Genomic DNA, 23,779 nt, shown 5'->3' on the forward strand with positions numbered 1-23,779 from the left:
CCTCTTCGCGAAGACCTGCAATCTCAGCTGGGTACCGAGGGAAGGGAACACGAAGGCCCGGACTCACTAAATACCCTCCCATTTTTCGTATAATATTAAACACCCATTTTTATGAGGTCTTTCCAGTAAATTGCCGCTGTATGGAACGGGATAGAGCTCCGGTTGCCGTTCGGGGATACCAATAAATCTGGCAATATCCTGAGGTGTTACGTGACATGGCGCAAATATTGCGATATCTGGATGCCTGCTAATGTTATGTATAGGAATGTTCAGTTGAAAGCTGTAAAATCCGCTCACATTCCTGATATATATAAAGGTATTTCCGTCGCTGTTTCGCCATACGTAGGTCACAGTAGTGGGAAAATAATAAATTTCATGAATTTATTTGTAAATTTCATGCTGATTTTAAATGGTCTGTACGTAATGTACAGTGACTAAAGTCTGTAATGACTACCTGTACCATATTGAATTCACGGTGTTTTCCTTAACACACATGTCCAATCTAATTTGAGAAAAGAAGTATTTAGCGCCTGAAGTACGTCTTCAGATCACTGACATGCCACAAATCATGGAAGCGTCCATTAAATTAAAGAAGTTCAGAGGTACACACAGCTATTTCCAAGAATGTATAACGAATAACGTTCGTAGTATTTTTGATAGCAAATAATACTAATTTATCTAGAGTAAAATGTATAGAGTACTAATAATGGTTGCTTTCTGGATTTAGCGTGTAGTATAATGCAAGAGTGCTATGTTGTAAGTAAGGAAACTAATATTCACTACTTTGGTAAACGCATTCAAAGCGAGTTAATAGAAATCGTTAAACTAAATCACTTCTCTATCATACTGAATTGTACTTGTATAAAAGACGTTAAATAAATATCATTCCAACGTTCTGTTTTATTAAAATTACTGAGGAAGTCAAATATCCGGTGGGTGGCTATTTAAGAGCAAGATTCCTTGGTCCCTTTCGTGATACAATTATATTAGATGCATGTATATATTTATGTATATATTGGGAAGAAATTGTTGAATATATATTAATGAAAATATCTCATATCACCTTTCTGGCATTATGGTATATAACGATACCGCGGCGAAAGGATGATACTGATTAGGTAGTTATCTATTTACAAGGATCTGAAACAAAAACGACGCTTGAGGGTATTCGACTGATTTCTATTCATTTTGGTATACCGAAAATGAAAATAATGCGGAACTAATTCTAGGGCGTCAGGATTTCTTGAAATACATTTAAGATCCAATACGATACAGCGCAATGGCGTCTCTTCATAGATTCATCAAAAAGAAGCCTTAAAGCAATTTCGCTCCACAATGGCGGTTTTAAAATTTTGCGCATGTTGCTCAAAAAATAGCTTGTTTGGTTTATTAATTTACCGATCAGATCACTGAACCAAAAGGTGGTGAGCGTTGATTCAAATTAAAATTGATGAAGAGAATTTCCGCCAAGAACAATTGGTACCACCAAATAAAGTTTTTTACCACCGCTTTTACACCACATAAAATTGGGTTTGATGAAGCAATTTATAAAATCACTTCCCAAAGATTGATATTGTTTCACAAACGTAGTTTCAAAGTTTCCTGGTCTCTCAGACGGAACGGCGAAGGAACTGCAGACATTAGACGGCTCATAACTGATCCGCAATTAATCACAACCAAAACGAAGATCCTCAAAAATAAGGATGAATTGAATTTAAGGAGATTATAGTTAAATGTTAGGACAATTAATAAAACCCTAGCCATAAACAAATCGTCAATAGAGAGCTAAAAATATTTCAAGCTTAAGATTGTTTAGTGAATCAAATATACATTTTCTTCATTTCCACCTCGACTACTTTCCGGAAACTGGAGTGAAGAACCAGGTAAACGATTTGAAGGAAAATGGAGCACCTCAATCATATCAGACTACTGTTGGGCGCTTAACACAGACCAGATATTATCGCCACAAGTGAAAATGTACAAAGAGGAGCCTCATAGGGGAAAACAAAAGGTTTTAGTGTTTGCCAGTGAATATGTATTAGAGCAAAAAATATGTCGAAAAATCGAAAAATATTCAGACCCAGCTCATTTTAAACCATAAATATTACGTCACAAAACTTTAGCTTTTTTGCGAAGTTATGTTCCAGCGAAGATGAAAGCAGCGGGGCTCTGCAATAATGTATCCCTCACAACTCTTGCACCATGTAGCCAAGCGCAGTCATACAAGACGGTGAATTTTGCCCGCTATTTCTAGTATTTTTTGTAGTAAGACTTCGTTATTTGTTCAATATATGTTCTGAAAAGATCTGCAGTAACAGCTTTACAGCAACACTTTATGGTCATGAATATTTCGGAGTCGATATAAATGTTTCTCCTGGGCAAACCCATGATTTACTTCATTTGAAATTGTCGTAGTAGAATTCAATGAAAATCAGCTCCAAAAAAATTTTTTTTCTTGGCAAACAATGAAACTGGGATATTAAAAAGGTTCAAAATATCTCAATTCGACAAATCGTGCATACCTACGCCCTTCGGAATGTACATAAACATTTGAGAAATACGTGATTCATCATTTACTAAGCTATCTGAAAGTTTGTAGACAGTTTCTCGTTATTAGCATTAAAATCGGCATTTTTATGAATTTGATACTACCACCACCATTCATATCAGTTCCTAAAAACCTTTACTACCACCACCATTCATATCAGTTCCTAAAAACCTTTAATGGGCTTCGGAAGCAGATTTCCTCAAAGAAAACAACAGAAGTAATGAATATCGAAAATGTTGTTGAATTTCAAAATCATACAATTTAATATTTGTTTATAATCCGGATTTTCACCCATAGGTATCGCTAATTAAAATACATGTTGGCATCTAATACTAACAACTATGATGAGAAGTATCGAAATTGACAAAATATCAGATGGCAGAAAATGGCGGTATTATGTATCTATGGAAACACAGAGCCAGCAAAGACGAAGTCTGTATGATATGGCAAGAGGAAATTATAAGATACCGCATATATTTATGTCGCTGAAGCAATAGTTTACGCATACAATATGGCCTGTAAGATGCTCTATTTCCTCCCTTTTTAATCATATCCACTTTTTTTTCTTCTGAAATTGTTTGACAGCTTTGTTTTTTGTTTTGTCGGCATTTTAATTCAATAAGACCTCTTGTCGTCCTTTGACTTTCATAGAGTGAAGACGTGTTCGCAGAGGCAATATAAATAATTGGACACAGACTTGGAAAACAAACATTAATTCCATACAGCAACAACACTAAGATCTCGGAATGAACCTTGATGTAAAACTTCGCTGGAAGCAACGTGTACAAAAGAATAGAAAATAATAGAAAAGAATAGAAAAGAACTGGAGCTAAATATAGGAAAATGTATTGACTAATTAGAAGAAAATCATAATTATCTGTCAATAATCTAATTTTTTGCAAGCAAATATTGAAACCTATAAAGACATATGGAATACAATTATGGGGATGTTCCGCGAAAACTATATATACCGCATATAAATGCAATACAAGTTTTCCAGAACAAAGTCGTGAGAAATATGACAGGTGTACCGAGATATTAAAGATTGATTACTTACATCGCGATCTTCAAATACCGACTTTCGTCCTAGAAATCAAGAGAATTGAAAGGCAAGGCGACATGAGGACTGACTCCATTCTGATGTCAATATCGATAATCCAAACCTTGGCTAACACCACAACAGGACACAGACTCATATAAATCAAACTATTTGATCTTGTGTAGTGTAGTGTATTGTAGTGAGGTGCATTTAGAGAGTAGAGAATAAAAGATAGAGAGACTAAGATAGGGGCGACGGGTCCTCCTACATATTTACCTAGATTTAAGCTAATGTGAAGACAAATTGTAGTTAAGTCAACAACGACTAGTAACAATGTAATAAATAACTAAAAAAAAAACTCCTTTAAATATTTATTTTCGCATTTATGCGGTTAATCCAACCTTTTGCCTTTTGCCTTTTGCGTCAAAAATAACATCTTTGAAACACGGAAGCGAATCTCTACAAGTGATTTCTGGAAAAATGTTATTTTTGGCGTAAGAAAAAGGACAATGTTATTCAAAATAAATATAAATAAAACGAATAAAAGTCTCGTGTTCATAAATTCATAAAGTTTTCGTTCGGGTCGAGCCGCATTGATGAAGACCGTCAGGACCTAATAGAAGCAACGCCTTCTTTCGTCTGTCACTCAGCTTGGGGCTGGGACCGATAAAAAATTAAAAGACAAATAATGCCGCTTCAACTTTTCGCTTTTCCCATTGACGTATCGCCGGAATAGAATTATCAAGCGTTCGATCCTAGTTGGCGTTGCCAATTGCGAACACCGAACGAAATAATTAAAGAAACAAGCCGATATCGGGTGTATTATTTCAAAACGCTACGTTGCCGATACGATCTATTTTTAATAAATAATACTTTAATAAGTACTAGAGATCTCCTTGTGGTCGAAATTCGACCAAAATTTATTAGATTAATCATGTTTTTCTCATAATAGGGTAAAGGTAAGTAAAATATTTTATTAATATGACATTAATGTAAATAATAAATAATATATGTAAAAATAATGTTATATCCATTATTTTTAGAAATAATGAGAACTGATATATGTAAAAAATATAGGCAAACTCTCTCAAGAGCTTATTATATTAGAACATTACACAATAACACTCACTAACCTTTTTTTCATATACATATATTACATATTTCATATACATAAATCTCCTTTTACCAACTATGGCTTTATCTGGACTGCGTCTAAAGTTTAACGTGGGCTCTGAATCACGGTCCTTATCATTAAGCCTACCGACTGGTGAGTGACCAACATTAGAAATCATCTCAGAAGACAACCTGTCTTACCCAGCATGGTTACTGGCGTGACTGGGATCATTTTCCTTGTCGGCCTAGGAGGACCGCCCCATCGCCTTTACCACTGCGCCACCAAGACGGCTATTAACCATTTTTAAATGGCATTTAAGTAAACCAAATTTCCATTAAACTTCTATAATTAACAAATTATTAATATGTGTAAATTACTACACAACCGAACATTATAACAAAATATCATTAAGTCAGTTTCATAAAGTATTATAAAGTATCACAAAGTCAGACTATTTTCAGATATTTAACATCAGGGACTGTAATGTGACGTGAAGGAATTTTTTAAGAAATTGTTTATTTTTCAAAAGCAAAGAATCATGTTCACGATGTTCTCTAACCTAACCTGATATTATTTATTATAATTAGTTATATATGTAATCTGCTCAGCTTTGTATTGCAACAGGAGGCTGAAAAATTCCGGACATAACACATAGATGGTGCAATTTTTATTGCATTCACCACTTTTTCAGTGAGTACTAATTTAGAAAAGAAAACCGTTAAAATTTCATGATATTCTATTCATAAGTTTGTGCACTAAGAATGATACTACTTTTGTTATTTTCAAAACAATGAATCAAAAGCAATTTCGTGTTTTAATTTTATACTGCTTCTTGATGGGAAAAAATACGGTGCAAGCGAAGCAATGGCTTGAAAAGTATTATAAGGGCCATCAAAAACAATAGTAAAAAGTTGGTTTGTTGACTTCAAACGTGGTCGTAGAAACAGCAATGATGCAGAACGCAGTGGACGTCACAATAAAGTGTTAACACTAGAACAAATTAAAAAAATTCCACAGAAAGTCAAGTTACGTGAGTTAGCTAAGATTGTAAATGTATCAAAAGAACTTATCAGTTTTATATTGCATGAACATTTCAGTATGAGAAAAATCTGTTTTAGGTGCCGCGTTTGCTCACTGTTGACCAAAAACAAGAACGTGTTGATGATTCTGAGCAGTGTTTGGCCATGTTCAAAAGTAACAAACCGGAATTTTTGCGCCCATATGTTCCGGAATCAAAACCCTGGTCCTATTTTGAGGCAAAAGATAAATCGTTGTAGAAGTGGTAATGAAATGTTAGAGCGAAGCTGGAATGTTTGTGTGGTTCTTGATGGAGATTACGGTGATGAATAAAGCCTATTTTGAGCAAAAAATGTTGAAATGATGTTTAAGGCAACATCGTCAGTTAACAGGTATTATAAGAACGCAGTGCTGCCACCATACACGAGCTGGAAAATTGGAACCAATTTTGGCACAGAGGTTCAGGGCATCAAGTAACGTTAAGAGAATCGTTCTCAATTTCTCGGTTCCAAAATTCGATCCGAATTTGTAAACTTGTGTAATTTTTGTAATTCAAAAATGTACAATTTCCAGTCGGTTAGAAGCACCGACATTATGCTAAACATATAAAACGACAGCAGATAGACGGGGAATAAAAATCGGGAGAGCGTAACACGAGAAATCGAACACGTCCTTCCCTCTATCTGAAGGCCCCACGTCAGCTCGAAAATCAGCCAGAAATTTTAGAGTCCAAAGTTATCGAACCATATTATTGTCTGCGTCAAAAAATATAGGAGGAAAACCGAGCCCCAGTCGCTCTTATCCCGTCCGTTCTCCCTTTTTTTATCGAGTTTAATTCAAGACGTGATCATACTAGCAACGTTGACAACGTTTTCGTCGAATAAATATCAAAAATAAATGAAGGAGATATTATAAAGGCACTTTCAAATTGTAAAATTATTTTATACAAATTTACGTTTAACATATCGGTCTATTTCAAGTGATATTTTAAACAAAACAACACGAACATGCATAGCTTTGAAGACATACTTCCTTCTCAAAAATAAAACTATTAGCAGAAATAAAAAGCTATTTATATATGTAGAAACAATTTATTTTCTATTATAATTTCCTACCATTCTAATATACTTATTCCGCCGTTCCTGCAATTTGGATCAACAAAATACCTATTCAATGGAAGCTATTACATCTAAATTTAGCGAAACCTATTATTCACAAAATAATTTTTGAATTCTTAACAGAGCAAGAAGTTATACCATATTAAATTCAGAAAATAAGCCCATTGCTGAAAAAATTCGTACTTTAACTGGTTCAAGAGGTTCCAATAACAATTTTCTTTTATTTTATACCAATTTGGAGGTGATATACAACAAAGATAACACGCCAGAAAGTGATATTTTCTGGGTTTTCAACGTTGAATTTTCTTTTAATTTTGAAAGCCGCATGCCACACATATTTGCACTGTATTTTTTCTTAATGTTGCTTTTAAATTCTAAATCAAAACCTAAACTTAGTTAACATTTGATAGATGTGCTCCCACTCCACGAAAATTTATACTAAACAGTTTTCTTATATAACATATGGGCTGAAATGTCCCAAGCGTAACAAAAAAAGCGCGGTTTTTATCAAAAATTGACTTTATTCATCAACGTAATCTCCATCAAAACCCACACAATCATTCCAGCGACGCTCTAAGATTTCAATACCACTTTTGTAGAACTATTTATCTTTTGCTTCAAAATAGTCACCATTTCTGTTCATTCAGGTTACAATTGTTTTGATTCCAGAGTGGAGCAATGGATGCATGTGTCATCCATTGAATCGTCAACGCTCATCAGCACTCATTTAAACAGAGCTATTTCATAGTCCAATGCTTATACAATATTAAACCAGTAGGTTCTTTCGGTATCTTTACAATATTAATTAACTCACGTAACTTCACTTTTCAATCATTCAAGACGATTTTGTGGATTTTGTTTATGTTTTCTGGTGTTACCATCACATTTAGACATCCACTGCGTTCTGCATTATCGGTATCTCTACGGCCACGTTTGAAGTCAGCAAACCAACGTTTTATTGTTGTTTTTGATGGAGCGAAGTCCTCATAGCACTTTTCGGGCCATTGCTTCGCTTGAACAATATTTTTTTCGCAGTGTAGTGTGTAAGAAGCAGTGTTAAAATAAAACACGAATTTTTTTTTGATCCACTGTTTTGAAGAATAACAAAAGTAGTGTCACTCTTAGCACAATAAGTCACAAATTTTTGAGTAGAATATCACGAAATTTTAACAAATTTCTATTGAAGCAGTGTTAGGTCCGAGACTTCTCGGCCCATTGTTGTACTATTTCAATATATTTTATTCACGCAATCTCTCTTGATATTTTTAGCAAACCGTTTAATTTCTTCAATGACCATTAGTTCGTTAACCATAGGTCTTTGTGGACTTCCTGATTTCTTCTGTACCATAGAAAATTAATTCTGCAAATAACTTTATCTTCATAAAATTGAATCAGATTTAGCATATATTGGAATTCTTTGTGCAACCTTATAGTTGTGCAGCATAGATCCACAAAATATGTTTATATAATATCATATATGTTCAAAATATGTTTATATAATATCATGACAATTTTTTTATAGATTCTTGTCCAAGAGCTGGGACCATCCAGGACGAAGATTTAATTTATTGTAATGAAATGATGTGCAGAATCATTTCTATCATTTTAAAAGACCTGAAAAATATGTCTTTTTAGACTTTTTGAACAGAGTAATAACATTCTAACATTCTAATGATTCAGTCAAAGTAAAGTTATTACTACATTGCTGAAGTATCTTAAATATATTAATACAATTGCTCCACCCATAATAAATTTCATGAATGTGAAAATAAATATTTTGAAGAAAATGTTGACGTTTTATGAAATAAAATTTTAAATCTGCTCCGAAGCTCTAGAATTGTAACAACTGTGGGACGTAATCCTTTAATAGACAGTTGTGTTATTAAGGGTCTAGTCATGAAAGGTGTTAGAAAGAAAAGAAATATATGGCTAAAATTGGAGAATATATGATGTAGTAATTGCTGTATTATGTAGTATAATGTTAAAATAAATTAAATTCGATAAAAGGATTTTTGTTTAATTATTTTATTTAGATTAGGATTTTGTTGAATGCCAAAGCCAAAATGAACTAAATCTCCGTTTTATTGAACGGACTATATATTTGCTGCTGTATATTTTGTTGTATATATCTTTCTGTTATGTTTTATATAATAATACATGGACCAGTAACGTTTAAAATTGTTTAATACTTCACACTAAACTTTCCGAACTTGTAACGTATAACCGATGAAATATAATTAAATACGAACATGTATAAAAATAAAATCGAATGATACTGATGGGCGTCTCACAAGCTATAGTATGACGTTTAGGATTGGATAATCTACAAAATGAGCAAGTTGCTACCGCGGAATTACTGTCAACAGCTCTCAAATCATATCTTTTAGAAAAAACATTCTCTCATGTCTCGCATGAAGGGCAACTTAAACCTAATTCAGCTGAAGTTCCACAGGGTACTGTATTGGGAGCTATGTCTACTCTATATTACTGATATTCGAACAATAAAGGAAACAGTATTTGGAACATTTTCCGACGACACAGTTATCATGACAAAAGATGTATATCTCTCTAAAGCTGTAGAGAAAGTACAAGTAGCGATCAACAAGACCTACAAATGGGCTAGAGACTGGGAAATTCAGCTTAATAGCTCCAAATCTCGCCATGTTAATTTTGCGATGCAGCGAGATAATAAAAATTTAATTATTCCTCAAGAAACATCGAAATAACACGAAAAACATCTCGATGGTAGGTTAAACTGGAAGCATCATGTTAAACAAAAAGCAGAGCAGATTAGACGTAAAATCAAGCAACTGTACTGGTTAGTCGGAAGATATTCTGAACATGACCTAAAACCAAAGAGATTGTTTTATCAGACAATCGTAAAGTCAATTTGGATCTGTGGTGTTCAAAAGTGGGTTTGCACCAAAACATCAAACCAGCTAGTAATCCAACGCACCCAAAACAAAGTTCTACGATTATTTACCAATGCTTATCGCTACATAACCAACGAAGAGCTGCATCTTGACTTCGAAATTAAATGGATATACGAACTGATCCAAAGTTCTCCTCAAAATATGAAATAGGGTTCCTAAATCACAGCAACGTGGAAGCAGGACATCACACAAAACTTAGAAGATTTAAGCGAACCAAACCACACGAACTTCTTTAGTGTATAAGTGTATTCTTAATTTTAGCTTAAGTAGAGTAGTTAGTGTTATTTTGACGTATTAATCCCGTACTCGTCTTGCTTGGATATTAATGCAAGTACAGCTGAACAGTAGTAATAAATTAATTGTAAATTAAGATTGTACTAAGCGTATCTAATAAAGATGTAGTAAATTTAAAGAAAATATATACTGATGCAACTAAAAGGTGTTAAAATCCACAACAAAAATGACTCTCATCAATAGCGCGGCTCGCAAAGCCTTATTTAATTAACAATAGGCATCGGGCAATATTAATTCTGTATACACTAATGAAACACGAGCAGTCTATCCGTTCGACGCCTCTCAACCCCTATGCCGCTGCCGCCGACGCTACCAACAACCCAGGCCGAGCGGCAACCCCGCCGAAATCAATATATCAAGCGGCGTAATGAAGACGGATTTTGGAATTTTGTGAATTTATGATATCCCGCCGTAAGGTAATTTTGCTACCCCCTCCCCTTCGCCAACCATGCCGGGCCCGATCCACCGCCACCCATCGTCGACGACGCGGAACGGTTGGCGGTGTGGGGGCGACGGATGGACGGGATCGAGGAGGCGGCGGTGGCGGCGGGCGAGGGGTGAAGCTAATTTGCGGCGCCGAAAGGGAAATATAACCTTTGATTCGTTAAAATTTGATATTTGGGCCTTATTTATTAGACGTTCTAATTAGTTGCGAAATTTCAGTTGAGCCGGCAAGGCTACGGCATTATCCGAAAATCGGAATTTATTTCCAGCCGTGGAGGTCCTCAATTCGGTAAGCACGTGACGACATTGACTTTACCTGACAATAATATTAAATGCTACTCGTTTAACTACAGCTCAAGATATAGGTATAATAGAATACATCTTATAGAATCTATATATTAATAGGTTTAGGAAAAATAACTTTTGGGAGTAATATTTTTGTGTCATACGCAAACAAATACATATATTCCAAAAAAACGAGAATTTCCTATATCAAGCAACCAGGTATTGCCGTCAGATCCGTGTGAAAAATATATAGATAAATCCATCGGATAGCCGTTCCAAGTTTGGGCGTTTTCACATCTGCTGGCACCCGCCAGCAAACAAATGGAACCCTTTCACACTAACCGATATGTCGGTGTCGTGTCGTTGCCGGCAACGGCATGTCCGCGGGAAGCAATCGCTCCACTCGTGTCGGCGCCTATTTTTATTGTGTACAGAGATATTTTTAAGGTTAAAAGAGGAAAATGTGTAGTTTTAAATATGACGTTGTAACACTAACTGAATTAGTAGAACCAAAGTCTTCTATATGGGACAATAGTAATGAAAATCACAAAAAAATACGGTGCAGTGTGGGTGCCGTGCCGGTGCCGTGTCGAAGCCGTGTCGGGGCCATGTCGGTGACATGTCGGCAGATGTGAAAAGGCCCTTTAGCTCACCAGCAGTAACGTACTAGGAATGAATCTCGCTGAGTGCATAGTCTATTCAAAACAGTAGTGATGCACGTCATTAATTTTTAAAAGTTTTAAATTCAGTTTACAGTCGGATATTATTTTCTTTCTCATTTTATTCTATTTAAAAAGAGATAGAATGCTGTTTGACAAGTTTAAACATGTAACAGAATAAGCCTGCAAAATTTGTTACTGTGGTGATTATATATTGATATAATCGCCACATTATCAAACCAAAGTTTCGTCCATTATTAATATAAACAATTATTACAATTACTACAATCTTTATCAATATACACAATTACATATTGTTTAATTTTCTCTTTTTTCTTTTCAAAATTATTTTGAAATGAAATATTATAATTAAAGGTTCTTCATATTGCATTTTTTTAGATTATAGGGACAAAAATTATACCGAAACATTTACACTTGGGCCTCAACACAAATATTAGGTTCCATGTTATTAGGTTAATTTGTGAATACAAGATAATTTATTCTATTTTTATTATATTTTTGAAATATACGTATAATTTTCAACAAACAACGTTGTAAATTCAAATCGTTTTGCGCATGCGGGGATTCTCCAGAACTAGACTCTTTCCGTCCGTTTAAATGATTCTTACTCGGATGCTAAGTATGATTCTGATGTAAAATCGTTTATAATTATATACTTTGTGTCGTATATCTGAGCGGTTCTACTGAATAATCCAGTATATACGTGGATGATATGTATTGGACTGTCTAAAGTAAAGGTTTCGAGGGAAATAAAAGGAGAAAAATTCCCCAGTACCACTGTATGGTTGAGAAAAAACAGCCTTTCATCCTCATAAACAGAAATAGCATGTCTCCGAGTCGCTAAATCGGACGTAGCTCATAAATAACGAAGCCGAAACGGTTTTTCCTATGTCCGAGACGTTCACGTGCGGCTAATACGTTCTGCCCGCGACGCTGCGTGACAAAATCGAAACGAATTTGTATATGTGAACACAATATTATCAAAAGTGTGGCGCGGATGCTTTTAACGTTTCGGAAACCGAGCCGGCGGTCGCGTGAGAGGCCGTGCGTGCTCGTGCCCTTTCGAAAATACACTTTAAAAAGCCGGTAAAAGTGAGTAAAAATTTGACGAACAACTGATTCCGTCACGAACCGGAAATAGGCAGCGAAAGCGAATTCGCTAGTTTAACCGGTGATTTATTTTTATTACCGTTTCGGGGGCGGATCGCTATCGGAAAGGTTGTTGTTTAACATCGGGTCGTAAAGATGCTTTTCGTTGCTGATAGCTAACTGAGACTGCGCCAAAATACAATTGGTTTGATTCGGCAACTCCAAGCAACATTACTGAGAATAGGTTTACCTGTTGGTTTTGGAAAAAGATTTGAAAATTGCTCATAAAATTATTTAATCGTATAGTTTTGTTACTTTACAAGACACAACCTATGTAGCTCACACGAACGGCAATCTTCGTAGTAGCAATCTCTGGTTCGAACCAATTCAACGTTTCCTTCAGGGGCTTTGCTCAATGGGTACCACGTAGGTCTTGAGTTTCTCCGATATCCCAGGCTACGAAGGGGACCAATGAAAATCTATAAGGAAAAATCAGATAAAAAGCTATACCTATATTAACTTATAAGACAAAATATTGACAATTCTAAATTAATAACTAAAAATAATCAATCTAATCTCTATTATGAAAATCCTATTTAATAAAAAATATTCATAGTTTTAACCAAAATTAACCAATACGACTATCTAAGAGTCAACGCTAAAACCCATATAGACAGGCCGCAAACTGACAGTATAATATCCTGGCATATAATTATCCTAACGTAAATATTTTCTCATAAAAATATCCCTTACGGAAAATATCCTAAACTGAAATATCCCAGCCTGAAATGTTCGCGTCTGAAGTATTCTACCAAAGAGCACTGTCTACAAATAGTGTTTTAGTGCACTTACAAGAAAGAAAAGAAAAGGCTTAAAGGTAAAAGGCTGAGAATTTAATGACTGCAAAGAAGGTTTCTTCTATGGGACTACGCTTCCTTGAGGGGCGTATACCGGCGCTCGTCATCGGAACAATCTATGAGCCAAAATAACACCTTTATAAATTCACAATTTTTTGAAAATATCTGAACGTGCATTTGCGACCGCTATCACTACAGGCAGGAGAACACCCTCATTAAAGAAGATAAGAAAGGGAATAGCTGCAAACTCCAAGGTAGAGGAAAAGGTCACATTAAGTGCGCGAATAGTCTGGGAGTTATTGAACAATTATTATTTAATTTCATATTAAACGAACTCCATGCGGCACCTTAGAAGATATATTTACGAATGTGATTTTGGGGAAATTGATAACCAAAAAGAGCTATGTTATAGTTGCAAAACTTTTTGGTGCAACTGTAGATTATGCGCATCAATATTCATATGTAACATAGAGCAATTTAACATAATAAATAATAATAATAAACAACACCACAGCAATTAATAACAAATAGCACAATTGTTAATGTTCTCTAAAGACTGTTGCGCTAAGAAAAGTTTTATTAATAAGACCTGTTCGACCTTTCATACACGGCTTTTATGATGTAAATATTTGTTATATATATTTTTGACGAATCAAAGAGCAATTAGCCGCAATTGATTGGCGCAGTGGTCAAGGCGGCAGGATGTTTCTCCTACTTTTACGAAAGTCGCGGGTTCAAATCCAGCTGGTAAATGGATGTAATTTATATTTGTGATTGTAATTGTAAATATGTTTATAGACAACAGTGGAAAATCTGAAAACCAGGCCAGCTATTATCAATAATTTACTAAGCCAATTTTTTATTAATATCTGCAATATAGACAATAAATTTTAAATGACCACATTGTCGCATAAAACTTAATTTTATCTGAGAGAGCCTTAATGGTTCACATCCCAATTCCATCGCGCACCCATTTCCGTATCGATAACGGATTTTTATAACCAATCTAAGCAAAAGTTGGGGCATTTCGTTAGAGCCGCGATTAGGCAAACGACGAAAAACTTTCTGCCAAACGAAAGAAGTGGCTTAATAATCTATTTAAAATTCATTGAATTTGTCCCGAGATAATCGATAGCAGCCAAACGATACTTTAATATTGTTTAAGAAAATGTTTTGATTGCGTCGCCTCCATCTCCACCTCCACCTCCGTCGAATCGTAATCTGGATAAGCCATTTCGGGAAAGATTAGGGGATAATTAAACAGCAATCCTTTTGCTTCAGGTTTGCTTATTTATTCCGACTCCGAATTTGAATTTAAAATCCGCGCTGGTCTGTTGTTTATTTTTAAGCCTCCGTAGCTAGATGACTCTAAAATTTGCCAAATCCGTTTATTTTCATTCATCCTATTCGAATCAGTCTGCGAATATCAGCTTTTACCGACTACAACATTTGAAACTTATCAAGGGATTTAAAAAATAAAATATCTCTAAAAAGAAAACACTGCTTTGTTTTCAATGAAAGAAAAGTGTCGACTTGTTGAATCAATAGGGTACCAACAATAGCTCTATTTTGTTGTAAACACCAGAAATCTATAAAATTTTAATTAATCCCTAATATACGGACATAGGTTATCGATTAAAAAATCGACTTGAAAAATTACGAATATAACGATTTTTTTTAAATCAAGATTTATATTTATTTTTTATTAAAATTATTCCATGCGCAACCCAACATACAGACGCTATAACCTTGCCAGCCGACTTTGCGTCTTACGCTTTGGAGCGGGTTCATAGCATGCAGTCCACCCGGATGACTGTCGATTGGACTTCGAAGTGAAATGATGGAGCCATGTTTCATCCATTGTCACATATCGATGCAAAAACTCGGGTTTATTACACTTGATAATCTTCAAACATTGCTCCGAATCATCAACTTGTCGTTTTTTTGGTCAAAAGTGAGCTCGCGCAGCATCCACTTTACACAGAGCTTTTTCATACCCAAATATTCGTGAATGATATGATGTACACGTTCAGTTGATATCTTTAGAGTGTCTGCTATTTCATTCAATTTCACCGGCCTTTGGGCGTTCACTGCGTTCACCATCTTCAGTGCTCATGTCACCACGTCTAAACTTAACATACCAATCCTTGATGGTTGATTTTCCTGGGGCAGTGTCCGAAATCAAGCGAAGTTTCTATTTCAACTATTTTTTCCCCTTCAAAAAGCAATATTTTATGAACACGCGGAATTTAATCAATTTTTTTCACAATAACAAAAGTTGTTTCTTTTGAGTGTTACAAACATATGAATTTAATTGTAGTAGCGCCATCTATATGTGAGGCCGGGGACTTTTCAATTGACCTGTTATACGAAGTATGATGTGTGACATAAGACAAACTTTTCAAAAAAAAAAAAGTTAACATACCATATAAAATATGTTTAATTTCGTTTAAAAATATATGTTATTGTTTTATTAATATATATGTTATTGTTATTGTTTTATTCAAAAAACCAATATTGTTTGTTTGTATTATCTGGAATATTACTTAATAATATTGATTTGGACATTATTGCTAAAGCACCAAGAATAAAGAAAAAAAAACACCTTATCATTGAAAGCAATCATTATAATGTTACCTCATCTGAATGAAAAAAGTGTCTCCTTTTCCCCCAATTCGCCATCGCATTACTTAAATTAGGATATAAATAAAATGGAGCTATTAATGCTTAATGTTAAGTACCATTTTCGACTGACCTAAATAATACCATCTCTCCTTTATTATCCCGGGTAACACGAAGGAAAGTAACGTAAACAGCAATAATGAAATAGTATAAATATACTTAATAAAGGCATTACCGAAATGAACGTAGCCAAATTACAAGTTTTGATGGTCGTAAAATTTAATGCTGGCCAACGATTCGAACGAATATGCTCGATATAAAAAAGGTTTATACCGAAACAGAAATACGAGGAGTTGCCATATATGTAATTACTTTGTTTTTGGTTGTATATTAACGTTGCTACATTATATTTTTTATTTATGAACATGGTTTATCGCATATGGTATTGCTTCAAGTAATTTTTGTTTACGTTTTTTAATTTAATTACACAGATCACCATAAAAGTTTGGTATTTGTATGTTGCGAACTTTTGATGCAATATTATTCCTGTTATATTTTTATAATGCGGGTATTCCTAAATTATTTCCATAAGAAGTGAGTGTTCCCGTAAAGCTGTATGAGTTATTGTATTATAGGTTTTTTAAAATTATATTTATCGCCTTTTTACCAACCTGAGTTTATATGGACTGAACCTGCTGCTTAACGGGGGCTTTGAATCACGGTATTGCCTACGGATTGGCCACTGAGTAACTCAGAGACATCTCAGAAGACACCCGGTCTTACACAGCCTGGTTACCGGCTGCTTATTCTTTGACGGATTCTATAATGTTGCCTATAGACATTTATAATAACTATTGAGCGACCTTTATCGATCGACAAAATATTCAATAAATTAGAGAAAATGATATTAAAAAAATCTGTAGTTATAAAACTGACTTCTATCAAACAAAACAGTCAAACACAATTATGCAATTGGATGGGCTGAATATATGGAATTATATGGAACCCATTCACCAATTTGGTATCAATTTTAATACTATTTTTTAGAATTTTTAAAATAATTCCTCGATATTTCCCATTGTCTACGTTACATGCCTCAAATTATTTTTTATGACAAAAAGAATGGGTTTGTTCTAATGAACTATGAGATACTAAAATAGTAAGGGATATTTATTTCTGCCATGGAGAAATACGGTACTCAAAGATCCCAATCAAGGAATTAGTTCAGCGAACATGGCTGGCGCAGTGGTCAAGGCGACAGGACGATTCTCCTACTGCTGCGATAGTCCCGGGTTCGAATTCTGTTCGGGGCATGGTCGTAATTTTTTGTCTGTGATTGTTTAACATATATGATTGTACTGAGGCGAGGGTGGAATATCCGACAAGGAAAATGATCCCAGCATGTCGTTTTCTGGGATGATCTCCAAGTTGGTCACTTGCCAGTCGGTGGACTAATGCCGAGGACTGTGGTTCGGAACCCATGTTAAGCAGTTGGTCCAATCCAGGTAAACCGATGTATCGAATGTGTATTTAGATGAGATATTGGAAATTTCCGAATGAGGCCAATATACCCCATGATAACTAATATCAAGATGAGCATAAAAATAGTGTTAAGACAACAAAAGTTCATTGAAAAAGATAAACGTTGGGCTGATACATGGGCATTTGGTTAAAATGTGTAAAGAGAGAAAGAATACTAACTCTTTTGCAATAACTGTAATTCATTAGGGAGAATACTGTGATTAAATCTAGTTGTATCAAGAAGTATGAATACGTAGTAACAGAGCGAATTAAGTAGAAATACAGTGATATAAAATTGATTTGGAAGTAACAAGGAAACGCTGTACCGAAGGAAACAAGAACTAAGCGTCAAAGGTAAATATACTCTTTAACTAAGGTAGGAAATCCAATGTTACTTGGATATACAACTGTTAATTATGTGGATTAGACCCATAGGTGGAATGAAAAATAGTTCAATGTAAATATAATAAAACACAGCCCTGACCTACAAACTATAACAGCTGTATAATTAATTGTAATTTTAAGTTTCTCGCTAATATATCCATCATATGTACTATAATGTTAAAAAAAATTATAGTCAATAACATTGTTTTTGTTTAATTAGTTTATTTAAGTTAGAATTTTGTTGTATATCAAAGCCAAATAAACTAAAACTCAGAACTGATGCGGCAACATTGCGACCTTTTCACATCATCACTTTAGATGACGTGATTTCACTCTTTTACTAAACGGACTATATATAGATAACTTATACTAGGCTTCACTACTAGAGAAAAAGGTTTTTACGTCCCAAACATAAAACCAATATACTAGCTAACTATTAATTATTGTGCAAAAAGCTGGGCTTCATTTAATCGAGAATTCGGCATTAAATCTACACCTTCCCGCGTTTATCTGACGTTTTACAGCGTGGTTCGCGGCCGTATCTAAACCACACCACGATTTTCCGGCCTTCCTAACCGAGAACCGAAGATGAGGCCGCCGATACCATCGCCCGCAAAGTCGAAGTACCGACCGAAGAAGGCACCCTGCATAATGTGCCTCTTAAATCCTGTCGATCCGTCCCTTATCGGTCCAGGTCTATCGCGCTCGCAGCTCGGTCACGTCCCCTTCTTTACCATCAAACATATCTAACTGACCATTAAACAGTCTTCTTGAGCGGCATAGGATCGGCCAGCCGGTTTAAAATTAGTATACAATTAATGCAACTCTACGAGGACGGTGGAGAGATAGTGATGCGGTTTTCCCGGAGGTTTATGTCCTCGATTGAATGAAAATGAAAGGTAAGGAATTGATGGCATCGCATGGACATTTCAATAGGCGGTTAATTGCACAATACTTAGCCGCGATTATACCGACTTTATGAGATTTTATGTCCTCAAGCGTATATTAAGTAAATATACGTTTTTACTTAAAACTAGCGTTGTGAACTATCGACTGAAAATAGTCGAAACAGTCGATAGTCTCAAAACTGTCGAAACAGCCCATAGTACTAAAACTTATAGCCAATTACTATTTGCAGTCAAATGCACGGTTTAACTGTTTTTTTTTATTTGTGATGTCAGACGAAGATGTACGAATCCTTTCCTGTATGAATTGTGAGAGAGGAAAGGACGGAGATAATTGCTTGGACCAGTTAATTTTAAATACGCTTATATTTTAAAACGGTAGTATAAGCGAGACGGAGATGTATATATTCCTTTACCTACTAACTTTAAAAAAGGAAATAAATAAAATAATAACTGAAAACTATTAACATGCAAGGTATAATTTAATTTTAAAGGAAATAGGATTACTATCGTATTTGGGTGTTCTGTGGTTCTATAAAAAGGAATGGAATAGTAACCCCACAAGTGGCATAGAAAGTTTATTTAAAAATAATATTAGCTGAAATAAATATGTTTTAAATGTTTTGTTGAAAACTCTAATCTTCCTTTATATTTTACTTTCGTGTATTTTAATTATTAATTAGCAGTTACAACGTAAAACATTTTTTCTTATTGTCTGTGAAATAAACTTATTAAAATTTATTTTAATTCACTAACATTGAAATATTAGTTCCCGCGAAATTATTTTTCGATTGTTTATTAGACGCAAAATTTATATTTTACGTAAGTAAAACTACAGAAACACACCACTCAATAGCTTTCGGACATAGCATCTAAAAATAGGGTGTTGTTTTGAAAACAATAGGTAAAAAGTCACCTATCAATATTGAGTAAATATTACATTACAAGAACTCTTCAAACAATTAGAAATTGAAGTTGTTTGGGATAACAAAGCCTATCTAGATCATCTTATACTTGATATACATACTTGATCAAAACTAAGCATCAACCATTCGGAGCTATCTGGAGCTGCTTAATCCAAATATGCAGGATTTTTTACTTCGATGTGTTAAAAGGTGATCAACTGAGTAGGCATCAGCCGGTAAAAGTAAACATTAAAGTAAGCAGAATAACTGAACTGTAAGAATTGACTGTCTTGAGAAAGGCAAGACTATCGGTAGTGAATATTACATGACGTTGTTGCTTCAAATGCATAGCATAAAGGCTCTTTTCTATAAAACACAGCGTGGTTCAATTGAAAGTTTTGGGCTTCGAATTGTTTTGCTACCCGCCATAATGTTTAGACCTGGTCCCCAGTAACCACTGATTAACACACCGCCATTGGCTGCAGACCTCCAAAGACTACTGCAGCGAAAGAGGCTTGGCTGATATGACGTATATAGGAGATCGTCCTACAAAATTGGTATAAAAAATTAAAAGATTACTGGATTGAATATATCGAATTTCGAAGTCGAATTTCCCTAAAAGTTCCGAATAAATACGAAGAACTTATGGAATAATTTCTGAAAATTCATCGAATTTGCTACATAGTTTTCGTTGTTAAAAAACAAAAATGATATATGGATTTAAATGATATATTAAAGTCTCTTTTTACTAGTTAGAGGTTTATCTGAACTGGACCTACAGTTTAACGTGGGCTCCGATCCACGGTCCTCAGCATTAAGCCTACCGACTGGCGAGTGACCAACTTTAGAAATCATCTCAGAAGATATCCGGTCCTAACCAACTTGGTTACTGGAGTGACTGGGTTCGTTTTCGGATTTTACACTCTTGCCTAGGACAATCATAAACTTAATAATATACAGTATCGGTAGAAGGACCGTCCTGGCGCCTTTACCACTGAGCCACCAAGCCTGCGATATATGAATTTAAAACGTTAAATAGAATAAATGTATTTGCTTTGATTGATTGAATTTATTGAATTATCTGTTAGATTAGAAAAATTATGGTTTTATTATTTTATTATTCTCAATAATCATATTTTTATCATTTTTATCTCCTACTTGGTATGAATATTAATGATGATGTTAATTACTCGTGAAAATAAACTGAAATGGCATCGTTTTTTTGGTTTGAGGCACCATGCGAACCACTTCTCCATGACTGAACAAATTTTGATGTATTTTGTCGTTCTATCTATCTAATTAACTATGTATTTTAAGAATCTTGTTCTCTTATAGTAAGTCGTCAACATGAAACATTCACAACATATGTATTCCACTGAATGATCAAATTAAACATTTTATTTCGATGTAAACCAGAACAACGATATATGTGACAGATATATTAAATGAAATAAACTGCTCGCAATGTGCAGATAAAATATTTTAGTCGCTATCGATAAAAAAAAACAGGGAGGCATTAAAGAAAGAACGGTCGGTGAATAAAAAAGTACCACTCGTCTCGAGCCGTTTCAAAGTGCAGCATTTCCGATTTAGACTGTTTAACCTTAAACGTGTGTATTGATAACCGTATGAAATATTTAATTGTAATATAGATTTATACGTATAGATATAATTATTATACTAATCTTATTGAATTGTAGGTAAACTCTGATAATTAGTGCGACAGTCAAAACAAAGGGATTAAGGAGACAACTGTAAGTACTCAAAATATAATAATTGTAGTATTCAACAAGTAACTAAGAGCAAAAATTGAACTATGACTGACCAATAGTAGAATTTGATCAGGTTATTACACAAAATATTCACTATTGGCTGTGTGGTGTTAATGAGCGTGCGACGTTTTATCATTACAATTACGCTTAAAACACATATTAGGCGCTTATATATATTTTGATCAACGGTATTAGTGAAAATGTGAAGGGTCAGTCTAAACACTATATATATAAACTGTTTCCAAACGTTGGCTTTTATTGGGTAATATCTAAATGGAGGATAATTGGCTACCACACGAATTTACTGATTTACTGAATATACCCTTCCGTATCGTTTCAACATTGGTGTTTTACTGTAAGACTGTTAGGCCTGTTTTTGTCTCTTGGGCATAACTTGTGAAGAATACACTATTGTAGCTCGAATAAGTCATGAGTATTCGAAGTGCTGCCTTAACCAGCGTACACATTAGATATAGCACTATCTGTCTGCCACTTGTTCAGATCGAGTCAATATGTTTTGGCTGGCATAAGGTTTCGAAATGGTGAACAAGTTCGAAAATTGATCCATAATTGGACCGTTACCAAATCAACGGAAATGTCGAATTGTAGAAATTGATTGAAAATATTTTGCTAAACATAATTTTTTTTATAACATCTTTATTAAATACGCTTTGTACAATCTTAATTTACAACTAATTTATTACTACTTTTCCTATGTACTTGTATTAATTAACAAGCAAGATGAGTGCTAGAAAATACATCAGTATGTATTCCTCAATTATAAAATTATAATTATTTATTAATTATTAACTTATAGCTATAGTTTACACTAAATGTATACACTTTATATAAGTTCGTATGGTTTTGTCCGTTTCTTCTCTTGACATCCTGCGCGCTGTCCAGCAGTTGTATTGCTTCCACATTAGTAAGATTTAGTAATCTTCTTTGGTGTTTCAAGGCGAAATCTTGGATAACTTCGCAAATCCATTTGGTCTCCAGGTCATCGTGCAGTTCTTCATTAGTTACATAGCGATAGGCATTGGTAATCAATCGAAGAACCTTGTTTTGACAGCGTTGTATGACTAGTTGATTTGAATTTTAAATGCAACCCCATATTTGCACCCCATAGGTCCAAATTGGCTTTATAATTGTATTATAGATCAACCTCTTTGATTTTAGATCAAGTTGACAGTATCTTCCGACTAATCAGTATAGTTGTTTTATTTTGGTTCTAATGTGTTTTGCTTTTTATCTAACATGACGCTTCCAATTTAATCTACCGTCAAGATGAATTCCAAGGTATTTAGCTGATTCTGCTGGAGGAATCGGGCATCCATTAAGTAATATAATTCAGTTTTTATTCTTTCGTCTCAACACAAAATTAACGTGGACAGATTTGGAGCTATTAAGTTGAATTTTCCAATCTTTCGTCCATTTGTAGATTTTGTTGACCGCCACTTGTACTTTTTCTATTGCACTAGGCAGAGATATATCTTTTACCATAATAATTATGTCATCAGCAAAGGTTCCAAGAAGTGTTTCTTTTGTTGTTGGAATGTCAGGAGTGTAGAGCAGATACAGGAGAAGTCCTAAGACGCTACCTTGTGGAACTCCAGCCGAGATATTTTTAAATGTCGAGAACGCCATTTCGTGCAATACTCTAAATTTTCTTCCGAATAAATATGACTCCAGCAATTGACAGTAGTTACGGGGTAACAATTTGCTCATCTTACAGATTAATCCCAAATGCCAAACCCGATCAAAAGCTTGTGAGACATCCAGGAATATTGCAGGGCAGTATTTCTTTTCTTCAAACGCTCTTTCAAGAGCTGCAATTACTCTGTGCACTTGATCGATTGTTGAATGGTGATTTCGAAAACCAAACTGGAAATATGGTATTGTTACCAAATGTTTAGCACGTTTAAATATCAGTTTCTCAAAAAGCTTTGATATTGCAGGTAGTAGCGAAATAGGTCTGTAGGATTCGACTTGTTCTACAGGTTTGTCAGGTTTTTTGAGCATAATTATTTGTGCCACTTTAAAGAATTCCGGGACATGCTTGAGCCTTAAACAGGCATTAAATATATATGTCAACATGATTATTATTTTTCGTGGCAGTTCTTTCAATAATTCAGGTGAAATGTCATCTATACCAGATGTGCCCTTTTAGGATTGAGGTTATCAATTTCAGTGGCAACTTCCAGTGGCGAAATTAAATGTAGATCTACATCGGGTTGATAAACAGGAGATGC

At 34.6% G+C, this 23,779-nt stretch overlaps 1 long non-coding RNA gene across 1 annotated transcript in view; it reads right to left on the reverse strand.

The window, feature by feature from the left end:
• Positions 1-12,867: 12,867 nt before the first annotated feature.
• LOC143201784 (uncharacterized) overlaps positions 12,868-23,779 on the reverse strand; it is a 102,868-nt gene continuing 91,956 nt past the window's right edge. Inside the window, exon 3 of the long non-coding RNA XR_013006998.1 lies at positions 12,868-13,040. This is a non-coding gene — a long non-coding RNA (uncharacterized LOC143201784). The remainder of the gene's footprint in view (positions 13,041-23,779) is intronic.

The sequence above is a fragment of the Rhynchophorus ferrugineus genome, unplaced genomic scaffold, assembly GCF_030347505.1.
Source record: "Rhynchophorus ferrugineus isolate W39M unplaced genomic scaffold, kcgeb_rfMv2 rfM8, whole genome shotgun sequence".
In the NCBI taxonomy this organism is placed as follows: domain Eukaryota; kingdom Metazoa; phylum Arthropoda; class Insecta; order Coleoptera; family Curculionidae; genus Rhynchophorus; species Rhynchophorus ferrugineus.